This window comes from Podarcis tiliguerta (assembly GCF_965153285.1).
Source record: "Podarcis tiliguerta genome assembly, chromosome: 2".
NCBI classification, from domain to species: Eukaryota; Metazoa; Chordata; class Lepidosauria; order Squamata; family Lacertidae; genus Podarcis; species Podarcis tiliguerta.
Window position 1 is genome coordinate 29,697,314 of NC_139535.1, and position 22,284 is coordinate 29,719,597.

The window sequence follows — 22,284 nt, forward strand, 5'->3', positions numbered from 1 at the left end:
ACAAATATAAAAAGTTCCACCACTATATTAAGAAACCTCTATCTCGTTTTTGTCTTGGCAGCACCTTTTGTGGTAATGGGACTAGTTTCGGGTTGCCATATTTCAAAAAGTTGTTGAGCTTTGGGGGTGAGGGCAAAGTTGTTGAGCTTTTGAAGTTTGTAAGCTATTTTAAAGGAAAGACTTCAATTCCGACATGGTTTGCCATATGTCTGGGTTTCCCCACACGTTTTGCCAATTTTTGGAATCTCTCCCCCCCCCCCGCACACCATTTTCTACAGGTCTAGTCGAGTTTATCTGGAATTCTGACCACCATGTTGTTCACATCTATTTGCATCAAAGCCCAGAATGTGCTTTGGCTTTTAAATGAAACAGATTTCAAAGCTGCACCCAATACACACCCCAAGTATAACTAGAGGAAGCAACTAGAGGAACATTCTAGGGAGAAGGAAAGTCCCATTCATTCTGAGCCATCTCCACCACAGAAATCCAGCAAGGTGGACTGCGCAGTCCACTTTAACCTGACTCCAAGTCCTGTGTGGAGTCACCTCTTAGGCCAGTTTTCCACAACCCTCCAGGTGTTTAGGACTACAACGTCCATCTACCCCAGAGAGGTTGAGCTGGCTGTGGCTTATGAGAGTTGTAATCCAAAACATCTACGGATAGACCATTGAGGACACAGTGAAATAACAGCACACAATCAGTTAAGTTAGAGCTGTCTTGCTATGCCTCTGTTTATAAAGGAGCCTCAGAGATCAGGATCTGTTTTCTGTCCACTGCCACCTTCCACGGTTCTCGTTGCAGCTGCCATCTCTAGGTACATGCTCTCAAGATGAATCCGGTCACCTGAGTACCCCCTGCTTTTACTCAGTATCTTGCAGGTACTAAGTTTAGTTTAGTTCTTGCCGGAGAACTAAAAAGTCCTCTGAAATTTTCTATAGAGTGAATTAGCTGCCGTTTATATTCCTGATGCTCTTTAGGTGGTCTCATCTCCCCACAGAAGGTAACCTTTCTTTTCCAGCAGGCATTTCAAGTCAGCTGTATTATGTTTCTCTTCTTTTCTTTGTCAGTGGTTTCTTTTTATTATTGTTTTAGACGCCACATTATTTGATCGCTGGGTTGTTTCATTGATTGCTCTGCAAACCACTTTGTGGTGGCCTTGCATGGTGAAAAGCGGCCTGTCAATATCAGAAATAAAAATACGGGGGACCCGGGTGCCCTCAGCAGGCCCCGGCTGCAGATGGAGATGCTCTACTGCCGCCAACTTCTCTGCTGTCAGGCAGTGAAGCTCCAGCCAGTGCTCATATGTTCTTTGCTGCTCTTTCTCTCACATCCTCCCCTTGTGTTTTTCTCTGTGTAACAGTCGGCACAGGGAGATCCTTTCAGAGATCTGAAGTGCAGACAGCGTGGGTTGCTGCCTGCCTCCTTCCACATTCTCACGTGCGCCCACAGCTCTGGCTCTCTGCCACCTGGCAAAGGAGCATTTCGCTTCCTCGTTACTCAGCTTTTGCCCGCAAGGTTTCTCCCAGCCTTCTGCACAGACAGGGCCACCCTCCCATCATGCTCTCACACCAAGCAGCTCAGCTGTGCTCCATCCTGACAGGTTGAGATCCTTCTCTCTGCGTTTGCTTTCAAGTTCTTTCCTTTTTGTGTTCAGCAGCATATGCTTCCAACATACTGGATGCCATGCTATTTGTTCTAACTTTCAGAAATAATGTTTTAAAATTGTGTTTATGTTTGTATCCTATGAAACCTCCCTGCTGAAGAGAATCTGGATGTACAGTGGTACCTCAGGTTAAGTACTTAATTTGTTCCGGAGGTCCGTACTTAACCTGAAACTGTTCTTAACCTGAAGCACCACTTTAGCTAATGGGGCCTCCTGCTGCTGCCGCGCCGCCAGAGCACGATTTCTGTTCTCATCCTGAAGCAAAGTTCTTAACCTGAAGCACTATTTCTGGGTTAGCGGAGTCTGTAACCTGAAGCGTATGTAACCCGAGGTACCATTGTACTCCGCAGGTATCAAATATGGAGCAGGATGTTATACCACAGTTAGGGCAAGGACTTCTAACGTGGAACAAGATTTTCTCTCCTCTCTCTGTGATCTCCCTCCCAAATCTGTTCTGGAAAGTTGGAGGAGGACGCCCAAAACAGATGTTTTTTTATGGAGATGAGGAAGTCCTGTAGCACAGGCAGAAGTCCATGTACTAATGGGGCACCTCTGTTGGATATAACCTTGACTGCGAAATGCATCCCTGTCTTCTTTAACAACAAACTGGGCGCGCATTTGATGCTGTTTTCTCTGGTATCTCTTACAATCTACTCCACTTGGACCAAGTGGATTATGCAAAACTTTCAGATCTTATTGCCCTCCCCAAAGTCACAAACCTGTTCACTTGAGTAGGCTTGGTTGCCTACTTTTTAGACAAGGTCATATGGTTTTGAATTTTACACACACACACACACACACACACACACACACACACACCAACTCCTCTGGGATTTTCCACATCATAAGCTAACTGCCATCCTAAGCTGGCTAGTTTTCTTCCCAAGTAGGGGCTTGGTTTTAATGTATAGATAGGTGAGTCTCAGCATTAAACTAACAGCAGGGTTTGCCCATCACACATGCACTTGCTAGGAAATGGAAGCAGGCGGTAGCAGGTGTGGAAGTATCAAGTCAATGACAAATATCACCTTAGCTCCAAGGTCCCTGTACCCATGCGGGGGTGTCCTTATATGGATAAAATCCAGGGCTTTTCTTCAACTAGAACTTGCAAGCACCTCTCAGGTGGGTGCCAATGCCATTCTAAGAGAATGAGAGATGTTCATGGTGAGTTCCAGCACCTTTTTCTAGATAAATTGCACAGCTTAAATCTATACATGTATATAGGGATCAGGGAAGTATGGAAAGCGAGCTCTACAGAAACTCAGAGTGGAAAGTAGGGGAAATGTCATGAAATCACTCCAAAGAATATCCCAGCAGCTTCTGCCCCCCCCCCAACAAAAGCTGTCAACATTCTACACTTTTGAGTATATTGAAAGGAATGTGCCAAATGAGGCAGGATAAGTATGGAGAAAGTTGGAGAAATTGGATCCTTTGTGACAGGCTGAAGCATTTTATCCCGGGGATAGATCATGGCTCAGAGCATATGCTTGCGATGGCAGGAATCCAGATGCCTATGGGAAGCCTGTGAGCAGGGCCAGAGCGCAACAGCACTTGCACCTCTTGTGGTTACCAGCCCCTGATATTCAGAAGTATACTGCCTCCAGCTCTGGAGGTTTCACCATAGCCAACATGGTTAGTGGCCTTCTCCTCCACAAATTTGCCTAATCCTCTTTTAAAGCTGTCGAGGTTGGTGGCTCCTGCAGGAGCGAGTTCCACAGTTCAATTATGGAAGTAGGTTAGCTTGAAAGTCAGGAACTTTCCCAAGGGCAAGTGAGCTTTGTGAGATGTGAATTTGAGTTCCTTGCATCTTCAGAGCCCTACCCATCGTGGCACCCTAGCTCTCACGCAAACAGGGCAGGATTGATCTACGCTGGGATCATAACTTTCCTGAGATTGTTCTTGTCTTCCAGGGTTGGCTAAACAATTGTGCACAGTGCCAGGCATCATTGGTAGGGTCCTTTCCAATGGCTCTGATTTATCCTGGTGTCGTTTTGTGCAGGTTGCTAAAGTCTGTGGATTGGCCACCATCACCCTTGCATTGTAGGAGTAACTCCTCCAGGTTCAGAAGGGCAAAGAGGGAAGCAAATTCAGCACCAGCACCTCCCTGCATACCTCTGAAGCATGCAGGTAAACTTGAATTTTTGCATGAGGGTTCCCCCTTCCCCACTTATTAACACGCAGCAAAACAAAGCTGTCTGCATCTTCCCCACAAGAGCTGCCTAAAAAAGAAGAAGAAGAATTGCACGAGGCCGAGGCTGGATTTACAAGCATTGTAGTTATAGCAACAGGCGCTTGAGTTTATGCAAGAGAGCTCTGGGAGACAGTTACACAACCGCCAGCTTCACATGAAGAAAAGGGAATGCGCTGGAGAAAGTATACAACCAGGAAGGTGACAGAAAACTCTGGCAAAGGGCAAGGCAAAGATTGCTGCTGGCAGGGAAGAAATCCTTTTGAGTCAGCCTGTCCTCCTTTGATTGGTCTCTGCAATAATTTCCCTGATTTTATTGTGTGTGTGGTTTTTGTTTTGTTTTGTTTTAGCGCAAGCATTTTTTCTCTCTCCAGGCTCAAACTTTCATGTCTCTCCCTCCCCACACCTATCCAAGCTCATTCATGCCCCTGAGTAGTGAAATCATCACTGCAGGGAAACGATGCAACCTTCCTACCTGTGCGCTTGCGACTGAAAGCATCCTGCAAGTGTGTAACGCACACTCGTTTGGCAAGGCAAGTTGGCGTCCTTAAATTACACAGTGCTGACTTTCTCTTACTCACCGCAGGCAGTTGGGCTAAAGAGCAATTCTCCCTGCCTGCAACTCAGAGTCCCTGCTAGAAAATCAATAGTCATTTGGCAGCCTCCTGGCAGTGAACCAGCCATATTGCAAAGTCTCCGGAGAAGCAGCTTTTCGTTCCACGTGGCAAAATCAAAAAAGCACATTAACAAAAAAACACCTCAAGACCCGAAGAGTCCTCAGCCAATTCTGGTCCTGCTCTCTGGTCCGATTCGCTCTTCACCCCCCCCCCCCGGGTTCTTGTAAGACAACCCAAAGCCCTGCAAAAGTTAAAGCCGCTTTTGCTGACAGTCACATGTTGGTGTTGGTCAGGCTGAGAAATTATTCCAAGTTAATTTCCTGCAGTTTGTCGGGGTACAGAGGTACCTCGGGTTAAGAACTTAATTCATTCCGGAGGTCCGTTCTTAACCTGAAACTGTTCTTAACCTGAAATACCACTTTAGCTAATGGGGCCTCCGGCTGCCGCCGCCATGCAATTTCTGTTCTCATCCTGTAGCAAAGTTCTTAACCCGAGGTACTATTTCTGGGTTAGCGGAGTCTGTAACCCGAAGTGTCTGTAACCCAAGGTACCACTGTATTTTTATTTATTTATACTGTGTTTTTAGAATTGTATATTCTGTTGGTGTAACCTGCCTTATGGCGAAGGGAAGCTAAGAAATCTTATAAATAAATAAAGTAGACCTGAAAAAATTATGACCCACCCAAGCCAAATGCAGCTCATGAACCACAGGCTTAATAAATAAATGCCATATATTTTTACTGCTTGCCTGGACTTCTCAATACTTGGGGTACTGTTAATCAGCTAAGAAGGGGTGTCGCTGGTGGTAAATTGCGCAGCCTTGACAGTACTATTCCCATGAGAATAGGACAATTGAAATTAATGCATGGCAGATCAGAAGGTAGATCAGGATCTAGCAAGAGATCAGCAAGGGTTTCCAAAGCCCAACGTATCAACAACAGCAACAACAAAATTCCCCCCCCCCCCACCTAAATCAGGCTCCTGAGATGTGGAAGCCCAACCAGGAGTGAACTTTTCTGTGAAACAACTGCAGGCTCAGTTCACTCCTTTTTCTGGATGAGAGTATGCTCAGGGGCTTCCGATTCTTTTGTTTTAACTTTGCGTCTAAGGACTCAGCTAGATTGGTAAAGAAAAAGCATTTTATATGTGTTGTAGATGCGATTTTTTAAAATAACACTGTGACACCAGAAGGCACTGTGGAGTCCCATCTTTGCCGACCAGATTTCCCTGTATAAGTTTACAATGCGTTTAAATGAATTGCTTCCTCGATGTGTCTAGATCCAGCCTAACTGCAGCTGTTTTATACCTCACTCTGGTTGGTGGAGCTTGGGGTTCTAGTTGGTAGCTCTTGGGTTATATCTTGGGGTTCCAGTAAAAAAGAAAGAAGATCCATCAAGCCTGAAGTCTGCCCATTCCTGATATATGGCACGTATTTTGTTCTTCTTTTTTTTTTAGGCTTAGAAAAGAGTGCCAAAGAACGAACGCCAACGTCAACGCCAGAGGACCATCCTATTGCCTGCAATGAATAATACCTTCTTGGTGCTAAATTGTTAAGCCCAGATTCATAGCTGATGTTAATGACAACTTCTTCCTTGGAAAAATGCCGTACTGAAAGACAATTTCCTGTGTTGCTAATGGGTTTGGAGTTCTTTAAATTCCCTTACGGTTCAAGTCGCACGCTTAAAAACAGTACGGAAATACTTGCTTTTCCACACTACCCAGTAGAATGCACGACCAACACAAAGTTTGCATCCCCAAAGCAGCTCTGTGCTCACTTACAAGCAAATCTCAAATGGTGGTGGCGGCAGCGGCAGCAGCAGCAGGGAGACCTGCGCAACTCTTTCCCCCCAGGGTGTTGCTTGTGATAAGGGGAAATATTAAGACCTCTAATCTGTTTCCAATGTGGAGGTTACAGGGGGCCATTTGGGAAGGAAACCCTGCCAGGAAATGTATGGAGTCTCATTATCTTTTATCTTACTCATGCAGAAAGTTTGCAGAAATCGGCTGCTCAGCCACAAAGGAGCTTTCCCAAAGAATTATGCAGGCCGTGTGTGCATGCTTATCAGGGACTACAAGAGCAACTCTCCATCAGCCAGCTGTGGGGCCTTGCAGAGATAAAGCTATCCCTCTGCCCGGCGCTGACTTTGCGGATAAATCATCCTGTCCCCTCTGCGCCATTACGCCTAACCTCTGCTTGGCCCTCTCCAATTGTTAGACAATTTCGCTGCAAGAGCCAAAACAAATGAGCAAAGCATCTGCGCCTTTCTCAAGTTTCTCCAGCCATTACTGCAAGCAAAAAAAAAAAGTGGAGGGGAGAAAAAGCAGCTGCTTAGCTTTGAAGAGCAAGGTAGCCCCATTATAAATGGGCCCATGCAGCTTTTAATGCGAGGCAATCCTACACCTGCACACACAGAGAGAGCCAAGGCAGGTGGGAAGGGAACATGAGACGAGCCTGGGAAGGAAAAGTGTGGGGTTCAGGTCTCCTGGATCCCAAGCAAGGTTCTTTTTCAAGGCGCAGAGCATACTCATAATATATCATGATTATTGCAACCTTCAGAGACCAATTCATCAGCAAGGAATGTATATGCATTATTTCCGCGATAACACACGTACAAAGTTGCCGACTCTTGAAATAAGGTTTTTCAAAGCCTGGGTCCTTGGGGATCATAGATTAGTAGTTCCAGGAATTGGGGGCAGGGGTGTCAGGGGGCAAGGAAAGCTCTGCTCACCTAAGGCAGCCTTTCCTAACCTGGTTTTCCCCAGATGTTTTTGGATTGCAGATGCCATCCTCCCTGATTATTAACTCTGCAGGCTGGGACGGATGCGAGTCCAAAATATCTGGCACGTGCTAAACTACAGAAGACTAATCCAAGGTTGTTGTATTTTTTTCATTCCACTTTCCTCCCAAAAAAGCTCCTGTTGACTACAGTGTTCTTCCCACCTGTGAGTTTGGAGTAGGCTGAGAAAGAGAGACTGGGGTCTCATCCACAGTTCTGCTTTCCCCACCTAGAAAGCATGGAGGATCCATGGGACTCCTTTCCCATGGAAAACCCGTTCTTTAGTGCCCAATCAGAGCAAACGTCAATCTGGAGAAAACCTGAACTGCCATTTACTCAAACTGAGAGCTACAATACAGACCTCGTGGGCTGGAGGTTTCCCACTCCCATCTTAAAACTGAAGACACTGCTTGTGTTCCTCTTGCATGCTTCCAGAAGCATCTGATTGGCCGCTGTGAGGACAGGAGGGTGGACTAGATGGGCTATTGGCCAGAACCGGCAGGCTCTTCTTATGTTCTTGTGAGGCTGAAAGCAAGGTCCTCCTCCTCTGGGAAGCTGTTTTCCAGTTCCAGCTCTAGGGTGGTCCCTGGGGAAAAAAAGGTGGTGGAACATGACACATAGCTAGGAAATGGTAAAATTTATGGGGTACATCTCTTTAGCTACTCTGGTGTTCACACCTGAGAGTTATGCCAACTTATGCCCTGTTTTTCATATCACAGCATCATATTGAAATATTACTACCGTATTTTTCACTCTATAAGACGCACCAGACCATAAGACGCACCTAGTTTTTGGAGGAGGAAAACGAGAAAAAAAATATTCTGAATCCCAGAAGCCAGAACAGCAAGAGGGATCTGGCTTCTGGGATAGCCTCTTGCTGCCCCGGCTTATGGGATAGCTGCACACAGCTTCTCCCATTTATGGGATAGCCATGCACAGCCACTCCAGGGCAGCAGGAGGAAGGCTCCCCCAAGAGCTGCGCTCCCTTTAAAGAGCTTGCAGAGAGTGTGTGTGGCTCTTGGGGGCTTTTCCCCAAGGAGGGAAAAGGGCAGCCCTTCTCCCTCCTCGGGGAAAAGCTTCCAAAACTCGCACACTCGCTCCACGCAGCTCTTGAGAGCCAGTGTGGTGTAGTGGTTAAGAGCGGTAGTCTCGTAATCCTGGGAACCGGGTTCGCGTCTCCGCTCCTCCACATGCAGCTGCTGAGTGACCTTGGGCCAGTCACACTTCTCTGAAGTCTCTCAGCCCCACTCACCTCACAGAGTGTTTGTTGTGGGGGAGGAAGGGAAAAGGAGATTGTTAGCCGCTTTGAGACTCCTTAAAGGGAGTGAAAGGCGGGATATCAAATCCAAACTCTTCTTCTTCTTCTCTTTAAAGGGAGCGCTGAGCAGACTCTCCCGCCTGCATTCACTCCATAAGACGCACACACATTTCCCCTTACTTTTTAGGAGGGGAAAAGTGTATCTTATAGAGCAAAAAATACAGTATTTGGCTAGGTATACACCTTCATTATTACCTTAAAGCATAGGTGGCTGACCTGCAGTCTCAGCCAGCATGGCCAATGGCCGAGGATGATGGGAGCATTAGTCCAACAACACCTGGAGGGCCACAAGTAAATTACCCCTGACATAAAGAGATGACAATAGAGGTGAAGGAGAGCAGCCACAAATACAGTTTATACTGCTGGTCAATCACATCAACAATGGGGATCCTGTGGCTCACCTTCCAGATGTTGTTGGACTCCTACATCCATCAGCCCCAGTCAGCATGGCCGTTGGTTAAGGGTGATGGGTGCTGTAGTCCAGCAACATCCAGAGTGCCGCAGGTTCACTATCTCTAAACAGCACATTGCTCTACCAAGTGGTGGGGAGAATGGTACCATTCTCAAATTTCTGATCAGGTGTGGAAGTGGCACAAACGCAGCCTCACTAATTGCCAGGATCATAGAATTGTATCGTTGGAAGGGGTTCTGAGGATCATCTGGTCCAACACCCAGCAATGCAGAAATATGCAGCTGTCCCATACGGGGATCAAACCTGTAACCTTAGCAATATCAGCACCACGCTCTAACCAACTGAGCTATCGAGGCTCTTGCTTATGGATATTATGGATGAATGATCTGCCTAACAGCTGCCTCTGCATGTGCACTGTGGGAAGTTGTCACTTACTGAAATAATAATAATAATAATAATAATAATAATAATAATAATAATATACTGTCCTATACCCGCAGGTCTCAGGGGGGTTCACAGAAATTGTTGTCTATATTGTGTTCCAATCTTCTTAGCCATCCAGGTGAATTTTCCTAGCTTCCCAGAACAAAACACAGAAAAATATGTTCCAGTCAATAATTTAGCGTACCTAGGTGGCAACATAATTATGTTAGCACAGCGCTGTAGGCCTCTGTCTGGTAGCACAAGATGCTATGAGTTTCTTAACACGGGCTGTATTTAAACACATTGGATCAATTTGAATCAATTTGACATGTACACACTTCAGGGCCTGGCTAGTTTCAAATCAATTAAAGTCCTTATGACTTTATGATTAGAACCCCAAGGTTATAAAACATTAATGTAAAACTCACAGTTTAAAGTGGAAACGTAAAATCCCAGAGTTATGCTTCACCAAAAAAAAATAAAAAATCAAATCACAGGAATCATTATATAAGCTCTGCTGAACAAACAAGGTAAGGGCCATTAGACTGTAAATTGTGTATAGTTGGATGTAGGCTTTTTTTTTTAATAAGGAGAGGCTATAATTAGGGTTTGCTGGACAGTTAAATGAAAATGAGGAAGTGCAGTTAACTAGCAGCCTTCAGCCGAAAGGCAGAAAGGGGAACAGAAGCTCCAAATCAGAATGTTAACAATGGGGTCGTTTGTACAAATAAACAGAGACATTCTTGTTGGTTTTTACTAGAAAAGTATAATAGATTTGGGGTCACAGTCAGCACAGAAATAGTCCTCATATCACAACCATCTTGCTTTCTTGAGTCCAAGTTGTGGTGCTGCGTGAGGCGTTGGGTTTGGACCAGGAAATCCTGGGCTCGTATCCTAGCTCAGCCATGAAGTTCATTACACACACACACACACACACACACACACACACACAATTTTTAATCTAACCTTATAGGATTGTCCTGAGGCTACCTTGGAGACATACACTCCAAGGCATACAATCCAAAGCGCGTGAAATCATAGATTATAGATAGCCTGCAGGCAACATCTAGTTAATCTACCCAGTGTTCCATGTGATCAGAATGATGGCAAGCATGGCCAATGGCCAAGGATGATGAGACCTGTAGTTCAACAACATCTGGAAGGCCGAAGGTTCCTTACTCTTGCCCTAGAGAGTATGGGAGGTTCACATGTCACTTGGTTTGTTCATGTCACCAGGATCTCTTTTTTCAGCTGGCAGCTTTCAGCAGTGGATCGGCACCCTGCTTTTGGTACTCTGGACTTCATTATGCCTGTTGACCTAGGGAAGGGGAGAAATTCAGTTTTGCATCTTAATGAGAAACAACCTAATTCACACTTCTTTCCAATAAGTGAACCAAAACACCTGTCCTTCAAAACGTCACTCATCCAGACTTTATGAAGCAATTTTCCAACAAAAAAATCCATATATTAGGAAGAAAATGTGCGTAAAAATGAATATGTTAGTGAAAATGACATACCAACATGCATCGTAATAGGGGGAATTGCGAGCAAACATGTGCCCATTACTCAAGACTGCATAAAATAATTGTTTATTGGGAGAAATTGCTGTCCAATTTTCATGCGGATTTTTTTAAATCGCAAATTTCTGCAGAAATGTGGAGAGCTGCATTAAAGATTGGAAAAGTGAGAAACTGAGAGAACCAAAATTGAAAGATGCAGTAAGTCCATCACTATATTGACCTACAGGCTTTGGGTGACACTTGGACCTACTTTGTTGGGTGGGTGGGTGTTAGAGAATAGGCTTGTACACATGTTACACTGAACACAGGGCACAAATTGTCTCTGGACATGTACCTGCAAGTGTTTGTGTGCATACTTCTTGATTTGTACAGCTCAACTATTTGCAAACAGGTACACAGGCCGTACACACATTGAACTTTACACGTGAACCACGCTCATGTAATCCGTTTTGTTCCAGTTGTGAGCCTATGAATGGAGAGTATTCGTGTGAAGTTCACGAAATGGGCAAATCACAGCTAGGGATGCAACCTTTTTCAACCTGCCACTATAGCTGAAACTTTGAAAAAAAAAACCTGCTGTACAGACATTAGCAGGTGATAATGCTTCCTTCCATGCTAGGAAAAGTTTAACCCACTGTGCTGAACAGGACACTGCAGGCCAGGCGTGTTTTTCTGATAAGCCAGCAACCCAAATCACAACCAGGCTGCATTTAAACCATTCAATTACAGTGGTACCTCAGGTTACAGACGCTTCAGGTTACAGACTCCGCTAATCTAGAAATAGTACCTCAGGTTAAGAACTTTGCTTCAGGATGAGAACAGAAATTGTGCTCCGGCGGCACAGCAGCAGCGGGAGGTCCCATTAGCTAAAGTGGTACTTCAGGTTAAGAACAGTTTCAGGTTAAGAACGGACCTCCGGAACGAATTAAGTTCTTAACCCAAGGTACCACTGTATATTTGTATCCTGCTCAAGCCTGGGGCAAGAAAGTGGGATTCTACACACACAGAGCAGAATAGAAAATAATAATAATAATAATAATAATAATAATAATAATAATAATAATAATACTTCCCTTGCCTCTTGCCTGTTACTCTCCCTCAGATAAGTGGCAAACCTCAAAACTGTCCTTCACTGTATTTCCACTTTACTGCTCCAAAGTACCGAGACAGTAAATCTTTAGAAGTGCTGCTAGAGAGACAGGGCCAAGAGTTATGCTCACGCACCTCTAAATGATTACAGTTCAATGTCTTCCTGGGATATGGTGAGTGGCAGAAGGGGAGGTTATTTGGTCAGTGCAGGTACAAGGGGGGTCATTAGTGTGCGAGAGCATGGCAGATAAATGGGTCAATTTGGATTTGCTACTCAGCCTGACAAGATGGAATTGCTGGTCTTATACTGCTGCGGATAATTAGCTCTCGCGACTGCCTTTTAGAGCATTGGCAGGCTATAGTTCCTCTGTTAGATGGTGACGGGTGTTTTTGTTTTAGACAGAAATTCTCCTTTTACGGATGGCCCCCTTTAACTCCATTAGCAGTCTGGTTACTATACTTATTTAGGTCCGTCCCCCCCTTTAACAAAACCAAAGGAAAGCTACCTTCTCTTTTAGGTACATGGAGCTATTCATTTGGGAGTCTATACGATTCTATACGTGTCCACTCAGAAATAAGTCGCACTGAGTTCAATGGATCTTACACTCAGACGAAGGGCTTGTCCACACTTCTCCTTGTTCCACTCCTGTCCCTCAGGAAATCCCGCTGTTTACCAGAACAAATGTTCATGTGTTTCTCTGTGGACTGATGTGTGTTCCAGTTCAGCAGTACCTCACCCCAGTCTACCTGGACCTCCTGAGCTGCCCCTGGCATCCCCTGAGGTCCATACAGGGGCACAACATTTGAATATTGAATATGGGAGGGGTGGCCAAGCAGCACGATCAAGATATGGTTGACCCCCAGCTCCCATCAGCCGCCCTCAACTAACATGGTCGGAGATTATGGGAGCTAGGAGTTTTCTTTTACAGCAGGGAAAAGAAAAATATATCAGACCCATGCCTACAAATCACAGGACAAATGGAAGAAAACACAGGAAAAACAAAAAGTGTTTGTGAGCCTTCTATCTCTGTCGCCTTATACCTATTAAATGCACCAGAAAGCAGTTGGCAATATGGGCTGGGATATTAAGAATAAAACAGCAGCAGGTTTATCTCAAATGAACATTTTATTTGTTTTCAAATGGGGAAAGTGTGACTTTTTATTTTGAAAAAAGTTTGCAGGCAGTTGTGGGGAGAAGGTGGGAACTCACCACTCCCAGCTGTAGCCGAAAACTACTCTTTTTTTTTTTGTTAAAAATGCAACCCTTTTAGAGAAGTTAGTTGCAGAACAGATGGGCATATGTCTAAGAGGATTTAGTTGTTCCGAGGATCAACTCATTTCTAAGGTAACACCTGTCCTTTGGGGAGCAAGCTATAACGCTTGGCATTTTAGGGAGTCTGCAATTCAGTCTTATATTGCTTTTTGCCATATGGTTTTACTTCAAACAAAATGGCATCCGGTCCCTCCTTACTTCCTTTGTTTCTAATGCACAATTTACAACGCACTCTGGGGGAACAGGCCAGGCTTTCAACCAAGCTATCATATTGTAGAGGGAACCTGGAGTGCAGCACAAATGTTTTTCAGAAGGCAAACAGCCATCATGTACACACACACACACACATCCCCAAGATATACGGAATACATGCAAAATATTTTTAAATTAAAAAAAATGAAGCAATTCTTGTTGAAGATAAACCAAACATCTGCTTCAGAACAAAAATAAAGTAGAACGCTGAAGGTTTTATTCAGATTTGGCTATGAAATCCGAAATCTAGATGCCAATCTTCAACTTTTTGTTGTTATTCCCCCCCCCCTTTCCCCCTCTTTGCAGCTAAGCAGAGCCCAACTGAAGCCTGGATATGGTTCTACTTCTCTTCCAATCCAAACATAATGGGGCTTCAGAAATCCCTGCACTGAACAACTCAGTTCTCTCTGTGTTGGCTACAGGCTGAGAAGGAAGAGTCAGGTCTATCTATTTTATTTACTGAAGCATATTCAAGGTGGCTCACAAAAGTCCAATAATTACAAGTCATAAAGTAAAAGTAAATAAATAAATAAAAAGAACTTGCAGGTCCCATTACCTGGTTTCTTTAAGAATCCACATATGAGGGTGTGTCATTTGTCACAGGCACTTTTTTTCACGGCGAGTGTGTACACTGGGAATGCTCACACTTCAGCTACCTTGGCAACAGCTGCTGACCATCTTCAGGCTTCCTGACAGGGAAGGAAATGTCTGCATCACTGCCATCTTGGTGTTGCTCTCATCTTGCCTTTGCTAGGCAGAGGGCGTTCTCGGTGGTGGCGCCCGCCCTGTGGAACACCCTCCCATCAGATGTCAAGGAAATAAGCAACTATCTGACTTTTAGAAGACACCTGAAGGCAGCCCTGTTTAGGGAAGTTTTTGATGTCTAATGTTTTATTGTGTTTTTAATTCTGTTGGGAGCCACCCAGAGTGGCTAGGGAAACCCAGCCAGATGGGCAGGGTATAAATAACAACAACAACAACTATTACTGCAGAGCTGCTGCTGCTGCTGGGAAAATTGCATTTTATTAAATCAAACGATTTTTCAAAATCACCCTTCAGCCTTATAACTGAAGGAAGCTAAAATAATCATACTGAGATAAAATGCAACAATACAGCCAATACCCAACACTTAAAATGCCCAGGGAGATAATAAAACATGTTTAGCCTGGTGCCAAATGGATTGTAGAGTTGGAAGGGACCCAGAGGGTCATCTAGTCCAACCCCCTGCAATGCAGGAATCTCAAGAATTCATGAAAGATGGATGTCCAACCTCTGCTTTAAAACCTCTAAGGGGAGTCCACCAACTCCCGTGGGAGACCGTTCCACAGTCAAACAGCTCTTACTGTTTTTCTGAATGTTTAGTCGAAATCTCCTTTCTTGTAACTTGAAGCCATTGGTTTGGGTCCTACCCTCCGGAACAGGAGAAAACAAGCTTGTTCCCTCTTCCATGTGACAGCCCTTGAGATATTTGACGATGGCTATCATATCTCCTCTCAGTCTCCTCTTTTCCAGGCTAAACATACCCAGCTCCTTCAAACGTTCCTCATAAGGCTTGGTTTCCAGACCTTTTATCATCTTGGTCACCCTCCTCTGCACCTGTTCCAGCTTGTCTATATCCTCTTTAAGTGGTGGCACCCAGAACTGGACACAGTATTCCAGGTATGGACAATAGCTGCACTTTTCCCCTGCCTTGGCTCAAGACATTGTGGTGCAGGGAACTGTGGGGTCGTTAGGGTAAGCAATGAAGGGCAGCTGAAATGAAGAGTTCTGAAATTTCACTATGGATTGAGATGCTCATACAACATAAGCCTTTTGCCCCTGTGCATAAAGACGTACACACCCCAAGCCTTTTGTTGCACATGATATGTGCAAAGGTGCTTTAAAGGGGGATGGAACATAATTCACAATGTAGACTTCTTTTTTTAGGGGGGGGGGGGAAATAAAGCCTGATAAGTGAGAGAGGTTTTTGGTTAATGTACAGCTGAGAATGGCAAAGGAAGGAAGGCTGGAAACTGGAGAAGCTTGAGCAAATGTTTTTACAAGCTCCCTTCAAGTGGAGTTCATGAGAGATTCCTGAATCCTGGCTTGCTGCCAGCAAAACACTAGTATATTTATTAGGGAACCTGCTGGCTTACCAGGAAATTACAGACCAGTTAAATACTTTATACAACTAAGTAGTTTATTAAGGAGCTATCGGAGATTATGAAAAAGGGAGGGTTCTGGAAAGCATAATATTGTGAGCCTAAAGCCAGGAGGGCCTCAGAAGGAAGAGGGGACGACTTCACTCTGCCGGGTGCCTATACAGAAAAGCGAGGTTTTTCCAGTGCAGCCTGTGCCAAATGGAGGGGAACAGTCAATAATAAAGAATAATATGGGCAGGTGGAGAGTGGCTCAGATTAGTCCCATACCTTGGGCTAGCAGATGCCAAAAAGCCAATGCAGATAAATGACAAACAGTGAACCTTGAGCCTAGAAATGAAATGATTAAGCGCTGCCCAGGAGGAATGGAAGACCGGCCCGAAGAACAATCAAGGTTATTGCAGGGAGTAAAGTCACCGTGAGGGAAAAAGGCGTGTTTTGTTTTGTGGGCTTTGTGTGAGAGATGGTAAACAATATACCTCATTTGCTTGTGGTGTTCTTGCTTCAATTTCCCAGCCTTCCCTCCCCCCCCCCCCCCTCTCGGCAGTCTGATGTTTATTTCTATGCCTTACCAGCGACTGGAAATATCTCCTGTGATTTGGATTCTCCCCACCAATCCACCCTTATATTTGCAGCAATTCTCTCTTGGTGAGCTGGATCGGTACCTTGGTACACTATTTCCACACTGAGATTTCTTCTCACCTACCTGCCCCATTGCTGCAATTTGGCCAGTTGATCAGGGCCATTTGTGGCGGGTGGGGCAGCCTAAAGGCTATGGGGCCTAAAGCTCAAAGGGAGCCCCAGATTTAGACACTTGCTGTCTTGCTTTGTTTTTGTGTTTAATAAGTTTTGCAACTTGCTTTTATGCCTGTCAGACCAGAATGTGACGCTCTCTTAGCTTGGGGCAGCAAATTGGTGCATTTGCCCTCAAAAATGCTAGAAAACGTGTGTGTGTGTTTTAATAAATTCAGATAATTTCTCACCTCCCCACCCCCCTCCATTGTGCCACATTTTGTTTTTATGCATCTTCATATATTTTTTTAATTGCTAGGGGCGTCAAAACTTGAGGGCCTTGCTTTTATGATGCCTAGGGCCTCTAGACCTCTGAGAAGGTTTGTGTCTGAATCCCCTAACAGGAGGAAATAGTGTTACCGGAAAAATCCGAGGGCTCCCTTGGACAAAAACAAAGACACCAACCAGGATAACTTGGAGCAAAACAGCAGCCTGTAGGCTTGGCCTTTATTGAACTGTTGCAACAGGGTGCTCCCCTCACTTGCAGGAGAGAGGAAGGACCCAGAAAAATGGTGTGCAAGACCTTATAAAGGTCCTTTTGAAATTGCCACCCTGTAGATCAAGACCACCCCCAGAAACATCATACATACATCACAGAAAGGAGGGGTTGAGGGAGGAGTTGTGGTAGTAACCTGAGTGTCCTGTCACCTGGCTGGTTCCCCCTTTCCCCCTCCCCATGAGTACTTTCCAGGTGACAGAGGGGAGTTTGCAGTTTCCTGCCCCCAGAGGGAAGTGCTGATTATTGTCCTTTGTTCCGGTCCGTGCTGAATCCACTCCCATATACAAGTTCTTTGTGATCTTGATGGTCTTCTGTCTAGGACCATCAGGGTTGCCATAGCAACTGGGCAGGGCTCCTGTGTATGTGCTGGTATGCTCAAGGGATTATGGCTGCCCTGTATCAAACCTTCCCCATTTTGTAGTCCTTCCTTCATGGAGTAAAATAAAAGTGGAACAGTGCAAATCCGATGTATGGTTGATTTTCTATGCATTTATAACAGAAGCGTAGCGTATGTAGTGTGTGAGTATGAGTATGTGTGAAGTTTGTACAAACTGATTGATTGGGGTGGGGGTGTTTCCTGCTACAATAGCAGCTGAGCTGGGCTGAGGAACGTCATCCCCAGACTTGCTCAGCTTCGGCACTGTTAGCGTATACCCAATCGTCCAACTTGGGAATATGGGAAGCGCATATTCTGGGGTGCGCTCCTGGGCAAGTCACATGCACCTCATCCCCCCCCCAAAAAAACACATTTTCAAGGCAAAAGTGCAAGATCATTGCACCCCAAAGGGCCGCCAAGATCTCACACAAAAAAGCATGATGTCCCTTTTTTCCAGAGCATTTGAAAGGGTATGCAATGCCCTGGATGAGGCCTACTTCATTCTTTCCCACAATGCTTTTGCTCAGCATGGGATGTGGGATCGCATCCTTCCCAGAAAGAAAAGCAGGGGACAATACTGGGATAACCTCTCCTGACTTCTTGGAGCATGACCCTTTCACAAGCTATGGGCCTTTTACAAGCAGCCATGTTGACTACAAATTCTAATTTCTTTTGCGCCTGAACCACTTGGCAAGACGACAGGGATAACTAAGAAGATGCATGCCAGAACGCTCACCCCAAGCTAGTTTGGTCAGCTGTGTGACCTCAATGTATACACAGAAGAAACTCTCAAGTATTTGATTTATTATTACACCGGGTGATTTCCAACTAAGTCATACTCAAAGCAGACCTATTAATGGACCTAAGTGGGTTTGTTATATTTTTATTTAAGATATTTTTCAGGACAGAAACCTGTTCAGTGTGCCTTGCAGTCAAAAAAACAAAAGAGAAAGACAAGGATATAAAAACTTAAACTTAAAAACTGCAGCTCAGCAGCTCAGAATTTTTTGAAACAGGGCTAGATAAAATATGATTCAGTCCAGCCAGTACCCAGCTAATAAACATCACGCCTAGAAACATCATTTCTTTGGGGACCATCAAAACCCTGCAAAGCCTGCAGCACAGAAATGTGATGTGGATCTGATGGAAGGGAATTCCCTAGCCATTGAAAAGCACCTCTCTCACACATGGCCACTCACGCTATCGACTAAGTTACTTAAGTCTATTGATTTCAGTGGGTCTAGTCTTAACTATTATTGAGTATCACCTATTAGCTTTACATTCTGCCTTTCTTCCATGATGGAACTCAATGTGACATACACATAAGCTTCTCAGATGGTCCTCCCACTGGGATGGACAGATCCATCAGTCCATGCCAGTTCTGCATGTGCTAATTTAGAAGTCCTTTCCATCCTATTCCCACGTTGTTCTGCCCCCCCCCCTTTTTAACTCACATTTCTGAGTTGTGTTTTACTCTAAAATAACCCCTTTGTTTTCATTTCAATCAAAAATATGCATTCTTGCACATACTTAAAAATGCACATTTTATATGCATTTTGGTTCTTCTTTTGAACGGAGAACTACATTACAAAATTTGAAGAAGCATGAAAGCTGAAAAATAACTGCATTCCAATCCACAAATTAGTTACAGGATGTGTGAATCAGATCATTTTGCTTAAAAGTACCAACAAAACAAAACCCTTGGGCATCCCTGGTCTCCTATCCAACCCCAAACGTACTTAGGGTATGTCTGCATGACAGCTTACTCCGCATCCAGCTTACTCCGCATCCAATTTTTTGAAGCTGCAATCACATCACGTTGGCCACAATCCATACTGACCCTGTAGTTTCTTGGCAAATACAACTGTTTGATGTATCAGCAGTAATGTGGACGTACCCTAACAGCGGTTGTGCAAGCGCAGATGAGCACACACACACAACCAAAAAGGTCATGCACGTCAAGTGAAGACAACCCTGCCCCCTCTCTGATGTGAGCAGCTCTGTGAAAATGTTGGGGAGGGGGCTGCATTTCAAGTCACTAATGTGAATGTAGCCCAGGTTTCAGCAAGATTGCTGCATTATATCAGAACTTGATTTTATAATGAAACTTACTTCCAAGTAAAAAGGCATAGGATTTCATCTCTAGTTGAAGGAATGTACTTCTGTAAATAAGGTGTGTGTGTGAGAGAGAGAGAGAGAGAGAGAGAGAGCGCATAGAAAAAATATATACAACACATCCCACCGGAGAAGCTGATGCTGTTTGCCTTTGTTCATGTGAGGATGCAGCCAGGCAGTGGTGCAGAGAGTTTGCAAGCTGTTGTTATGGAATCCTCGAGCTGCTGAACAAATCCTGTAGGGAGTTCATGCTGTCAAGAGTTTAAGTGGAACACAGGCCCCATTCTGGCCCCTCTGCACAGTAGGGAATATCACTCTGTGATAGTAGAGTAAACAGAACTGCAAAGCATTCCTTTGTTAAACCTTCCTCTGGCGATAGTTCCCGAATGCTTGTACAATCCTTTCCAAAATATGTGTCGTGTATTTATTACTGCTGCACTGGGTAGGAGCACCACTTTGCCAGAGGAATTCTTTCTTGCACACAGTTACCAGCTGTGCTCTCCTGAGATCAGCTTAGGGCTCGTCCATCCTTCCATTTTCCTCACCACATTCCCCCAGGAAAACCTGCTCTTTACTGCTGAATCGGAACAAACGGCAATTGGGTTTTCCGCAGATTGCTGTTTGTTCTGATTCAGCGGTAAAGACTGGGTTTTCCCAGAGAAAGCTGCAGAGCAAACAAGAAACTGCTTGGACCTGTGCCTAGAAAGCACGAGACAAGTGGAAAACATCTCAACCCCGTGCTTTTTCAGGCACGGGTCAAGTGGAAGCATGAGCAAGCCCTTGGTGTGGTTTGGTCATAAAAGATGTTAATTTACAGTTGCTCAAAGCAACAGGTCACCTCAGCCATCAGGTCACAAGAGGCTGAGAAACTTGTTTACTCCGTCTTAGCTGTGGGCCACAACATCTGGAAAGGAGAACTGGGCCAGAGAAATCAAATTTTTGAACTTTGAACTCCATAGGTGCTGCTGCTTGTGGGGCCTGATGCCCCCTGGGCCTGCAGAGCCTGTATATTTGTAAGTAAACAGTATGCTAGCATACAAATTGCCTTAAATCTCCAGTGCTCTTTCATCCAAAAGGAAGTAGAAGCACAAAACAGCTCCTATAACCTTGCACGTTCAACAAATTAGCAGCATTGTCACATAATAGGTTTGCCTCCAGTTCAAATGCCTTTTTGTAGTATTATGCAGGTTGGCAGCATTTCTGTCATGTATTTCCCATGGGCCCATGTCAGCCCAGGGCAGGCTGCACACAGAGCAAAACCCATGGAAAGAACTGCAAATGGGTGCATTTTGCCATGCCAGTCTCGTTCTGCAAACACGAGTGAGACATGGGGTTGTTCCTGTGTAGGCTGTTCAGCACCTGCCTGCCTTCTGTCCAGTGCCTGGTGTTTTGCTAACAAAAACCAGGATGCAGATGTTGTGTGGGATTGTGACACTGACCAGTTGTGACAGTGACTGCTCTGTGCTGGTCACCAATGACAAAGTCTTCCAGCCTAAAGAAGCATAATTCTTCACCCCCTCCACACTACCTGATAACAGACAGGAGCCAGTAAAACAATGGGTAGGATAATGGACAATGTCAAATGTTTGCTTAAACTAGTACACTGAGTCAGCAAGGATTGTATCTAGTTAAAGAGGTAACCTGTTCACGTTACAGCTTGACCATGGAAAAACTATTTGGGAAAAGCAAACTTTCCCAAAGGTCATTTGACGATGGTCATGGCACGGCATGGTGATGGTGCTGAATTATTATTTATTAACATCTGGGACACAAAGGAACTGCAAATCTTTCTAGATTCAACACGAGAGAGTTGTAAATATCTAAATGTCTCAAGTCTTTTGGGCAGGGAACTGCTAAAGCTACTGGCCACCCTCTGTTTTAAAGACTGTTTTTTAATTGGTGAGTGTTGGGTAGAAAAGAACAGGGTGATGGCAGGGTGCAGACTGGGGAAATGAGGTTTAAACCCCATTGCAGAGTGCGGAAATAAGGTTTACATAGGATGACCCAACTGCCAACATGTTTGCATCCCATTTGTTAGCTCAAGAGAAAGTGAGAGCAGCAAATGCACTGACCTTTACAGAGGAAGCACGAGTATATGCTGATTTATTAATCCTGCAGCTGTGGGACCTTTTACCACAAGAGTAGCTTGTGCATGGAACACATGAACAGTATGTATTTTTATGAGCAATATATTCCCCTCATTCCCTTTACATTTTTTACTCTCAGTGAGGAACAGTTCTGCCTATCGCCATGAACATTGCAAAACCCATCAAGGAGGGAAGCCACCCACAAGGTGCCCCATATATAACCCAGTAGCAGCCCTGACAGGTGAGGCTGAACCTCCATCTAGTCCAGCGTCTTGTTTTGCATTGGGACCAATCAAATGTACCTGCAAAGCCCACAGGCAGGACTTGGAGGCAAACCCAGATTGGCCTCAGTGTAATGTGTGAATCCTGTGGTGATATGGTGTCTGTACCTCTTTGCCCCAGCTTTTCCTTCTACCCAAGGCTGCTGAAGGAGATGGAGTGCAAGTGAGCCTGGAGTGGAAGATGAAATCCGCTTGATAAGATCCATAGATCCTTTTCTCTGCCTATTGAAGTCTGCTGTGATTAAAAGGACCTTTGGTTGGCTGTGTTGCCTCTGTTGGCATATCAGTTCAAAGGCACCCCAGGCCAGCTAAATTTGTAAATATGAGTGTTGCACGTGTCTTTTGAGCAGATTGTGTGGTCACTTGCTGGGGTTCCCAATGAGAGTCTGTCTAGAATGAGGTAATGGTATCCCTACTGCCATAAATAAGTGTCTCACTATTTACTAATTTAGCATGAAAACCAC

At 44.8% G+C, this 22,284-nt stretch overlaps 2 long non-coding RNA genes across 4 annotated transcripts; both read right to left on the reverse strand.

The window, feature by feature from the left end:
* Positions 1-5,474: 5,474 nt before the first annotated feature.
* LOC310671077 lies at positions 5,475-11,922 on the reverse strand. 3 transcript variants are annotated; one of them, XR_014507753.1, is made up of 5 exons: positions 10,365-11,922; positions 9,470-9,551; positions 8,759-8,865; positions 5,775-7,831; positions 5,475-5,584 (listed from the first exon to the last, which is right to left on the reverse strand). It is a non-coding gene; the product is annotated as an uncharacterized lncRNA (long non-coding RNA). The 3 variants fall into 3 exon arrangements; XR_014507752.1 differs by lacking the exon at positions 8,759-8,865; XR_014507754.1 differs by lacking the exon at positions 8,759-8,865 and having other exon boundaries at positions 9,460-9,551.
* Positions 11,923-11,927: 5 nt separating this feature from the next.
* Positions 11,928-16,426, reverse strand: LOC310671110. Its single transcript, XR_014507793.1, has 3 exons — positions 16,243-16,426; positions 14,189-14,317; positions 11,928-12,107 (listed from the first exon to the last, which is right to left on the reverse strand). It is a non-coding gene; the product is annotated as an uncharacterized lncRNA (long non-coding RNA).
* Between the last annotated feature and the right edge of the window lie 5,858 nt (positions 16,427-22,284).